Raw genomic sequence first — 3,994 nt, forward strand, 5'->3', positions numbered from 1 at the left:
GCTTGAGCAACAAACGTAAACAACGTGTGACGTCATCGTCCAGGCGACAACGGCGCCCGCTGGTTGATGGGAGTTGAAGTTTTTAATTATTTTATTATTTAAAAAACAAATTAAATTTTAGACATAGACGATTAGACATCACATAATAAATATGATTTTACACACTCAGTCTCACCAAAAAGGTCCAACACATACCTTATTTTAACACTTAAATCACTTTATCACTTGCTTTTAATCGGTTTAATTAGGTTACTTTTAATAGGACCACAATGGACTATAGACCTAGAATGCCTGTGATCATTTAATTATACTACTAGGGCTTTTTGTATAGCATCATTGTATAATCGCACTGCTGTAGGCCTTTTTTGCAAACTATTAATAAAGGATTCAATCAATCAATCAATCAATCAAGGGGCCAATGCCGAAGGGACTTTATTGCATTTTTTTCTTCTCTCTTCTCCTTCCGCCAAAAATAGCAGTTCTGGCTATTCCGGTTTTCACGAAACTTGGCAATATGGTAGAGGGCTATACTAAACGGTGAGGACGCGAAGCCCATTGACCATTGGCCAAAGGGTGGCGCTATAGCACTCAATTTAAAATGCTAACTTTAATAGCTCATGAACCGTTTGGCTGTCAGCAATACAACTTCGATACACATATGGGTCTCTTCATGCCGAGGAGGACGAGGTCGCATCCGCCTGGGTGACAGCAGACTGCTGGGCGAGCGCTGGCGCTTTGGAATGGGGGATCAACATATGGAATGAATTATCTACTGGCCATATATGGAGCATGTCTTGAGTGTACAGGGTTTGATGAGGTCAGATCAACATAATGGAATTTCAGAACAGGTCATCTCATATGGAGATCTAAGGGTGGCAGGGGGTACAGTGTCTTGAGTGTACAGGGTTTGATGAGGGCCCAGGTAGGGCCGGGCCTTAATTTTCGGGCCTATTGAGAAAGTTCTCTAGTTTTCTGCACTAATAACTTTGGGGAAGGCCCGTCCAGAGGTAAAATGAGCAGGCTCCTGCTGTTAGGGTCTTCATGGTGTTTTTGTTGACCAGTGAGGAGATCCTGTAGTTAGTGTACAGGAATCTTATTCTCCACATAATAGTAGGCTACTGTTACTACTAGTGTAAACTGTTGTCCATATAATATGGACATTACCCGAAACCAACAGTAGGGGGTAGCAATACACCAACTGGCTAAATCATCTTGTGTTGCATCTATTTGTAAATAATCAATAAACCAGCATTTATGGTACTAACAATCTGCCTGGGGACTCAGAGTAGAGCTTTTCACCTAGGCGTCACCACTCACCAGAGTTCTAGGAGCTGCTGCCTTTTTGAAACTAGCTTCTCACCCTAGAGTACACACGTCTTCCACTCGGTTTGAGCATAGATATATAAATAATAGACGGCACCGGGATTCCCCTCCCATCCAGTTTTTTGATTGATTGATTGAAATATTTATTAACAGTTTGTAGAATTTACAGTACATTTTAAGCACAAACTCAATACAAAGACTGTTAACTGTGAGTGGACGACCCAATTAAGCATTACACTTGTTTACAACAGGGTCCACATTGTTCAATTCATCAAAACATTTAGAGACATACAAATAGACACTTCTATGTAGCTAAAGAACAGAACAGGAATTCATCATATAGGAAGCAAAAAGGGAAAAGATACATATACAGTGAGGGGAAATGGGGTGGGGGGGGGATTCAGATTTTACAGAGGCCAGTTTCGAATTGCAGCCATCCGTAGGTGCCCTTTGAGAGCGGTTTTGAAGGAGTCAAGGGATTCACATTACTACGTTGGTAGGGCGTTCCACATTTTGGTGGCATAGGAGCGAAAATAATTTAGTCCCTTGTTTGTGCCGAATCTGGGTTGTACATGGTTTGTTGCACTCCCTCTGGTGTTGTGGGTGTGGACTTCGTTTACATTAAGGAAGTATTTAGACAGGTACATGGGTATCTTGGTGGTGTATCGAATCTTGTGGACCAGACCCATTGCAAGATGCTGTACTCAAAGTGGGCAGGGGTGAGGTGGGTTCGGGCCAAGTAGGAGCCTGACCAGTTTGTTTTGGGAGGTCTGGAGCCTTGTTTTAAGGGCCTTTGAGGTGCTGTGGTACCAAGAGGTGGATGCATAGTCAAAGAAACCTTGTACGAGGGCTCCTGTTAAGGTCTTCAAGGTGTTTTTGCTGACCAGTGAGGAGATCCTGTAAAGGAATCTTGTTCTTTGATTGACTTTTTTGATTACGTTGGTGGCCATCTTATCACCGGAAAGATTGGCCTCCAGGATGGAACCTAGGTAGGTAATTTGATCTTTTCGTGTGATAATATTGTCACCCACTCTAACCAAGAAGCCATCTGCCTTGCTGAGATTACTATTTGATCCGAAGAGGATGGATTCAGTTTTTCCCAGGTGTAAGGATAGTTTGTTATCAGCGAGCCAGGTGCAGATTCTACCGAGTTCAGAGCTGAGGGTCTTTTCAACCTGCAGTTTGTTCCTGTCCGAGACCAGCAGTGCTGAGTCATCTGCGAACAGGAACAAGTTGCAGTCACAAGCTGAAGTCATGTCGTTAACATATATTAGGAACAGTAAAGGCCCTAGTATGCTTCCTTGTGGGACGCCACAGCTCACTGGGAGGGGAGGGGACAGTGTTCCGTTCACCTCCACCATCTGTTCTCTCCCCTCCAGGTAGGATTGCATCCAGCTCACTGATGTGCTATCAAAACCAATAGCTTTAAGCTTGTTAACCAGTATGGAGTGGTTCACGGTGTCAAAAGCCTTTTGGAGGTCCAGCATGACCATGCCGCAGTATTTTCCAGCGTCCACCTCGTGTTTGATGTGGTCGCTCAAATAGAGGAGGCATGTCAGTGGAGTGGGATGTTCTGAAACCAGATTGGAACTCGTACAGCAATTTATTAGTGGCAAGATACTTTTCAACCTGTTCATAGACTATTTTTTCCATCACTTTCGATGGAGCTTAGAATAGAAATAGGGCGGTAGTTGCCGGGTTCTAATTTACTCCCTTTTTTGTACAAGGGGGTTACTTTGGCCAGTTTAAAATCTTGGGGGACCTGTCCCTGTTTGATGGAGAGGTTAACTATGTGGGTGATGACTGGAGCTATGGAAAAGGCTGAGTCTCTGAGAAATTTGGAGGGGATATTGTCATGGCCAGTGGCCTTGTGGGGTTGGAGGGCACTCAGTTTTTTAAGTACCTCCTCGGTTGTTACCATTGCCATTTTGAAATCGTCTTTACAAACACCAAGGTTTTTGTAGAAGGCTTTGATGTGCTCTACACCAAAACGCCCAGAGTGGGAGGGCAGTTTGCTAACCAGCTTTGTTGCAATGTTTGTAAAGAAGATGTTCAGGTGGTTGGCTACATCAAGCTGGTCAGTGATGAGGGTGTTACTCGATTTGATGTTTATGTTAGTAAACCTGGTTTTTAGTTTCTGACCACAGCCTAGTTGGTTGTTTAGTAACTTCCAGAGTTCCCGAGGATTGTTTTTTATTTCCTCGGCTTTATCATTGATAAAGTTACATTTGGCAGATTTGGTCATGGCAATTACACCGTTTCTTAGCTTGTTACACTGGGTTTTTAGGTTGCACAGTTTGGTTTGGAGATTACTGTCGAAGCGCTTGGCTAGCATGGAGTCCAGCAAGAAGAAGACTCAGACTCAGAAACACAAACAAACAACACAACGCAGAGACCCCCCAGGTGAGACAGATAGGAGAGAGTGAGTGAGTGAGTGTGTGTGTGTGTGTGTGTGTGTGTGTGTGTGTGTGTGTGTGTGTGTGTGTGTGTGTGTGTGTGTGTGTGTGTGTGTGTGTGTGTGTGTGTGTGTGTGAGTGAGTGAGTGAGTGAGTGAGTGAGTGAGTGTGTGTGTGTGTGTGTGTGTGTGTGTGTGTGTGTGTGTGTGTGTGTGTGTGTGTGCCATGGACTTGCATTTAAGAAGTTCAGAGCATTTGTTGTCTCTGGCTTTCAT

The sequence above is a fragment of the Protomyctophum parallelum genome, assembly GCF_964188405.1.
Source record: "Protomyctophum parallelum genome assembly, chromosome: 2".
In the NCBI taxonomy this organism is placed as follows: Eukaryota; Metazoa; Chordata; class Actinopteri; order Myctophiformes; family Myctophidae; genus Protomyctophum; species Protomyctophum parallelum.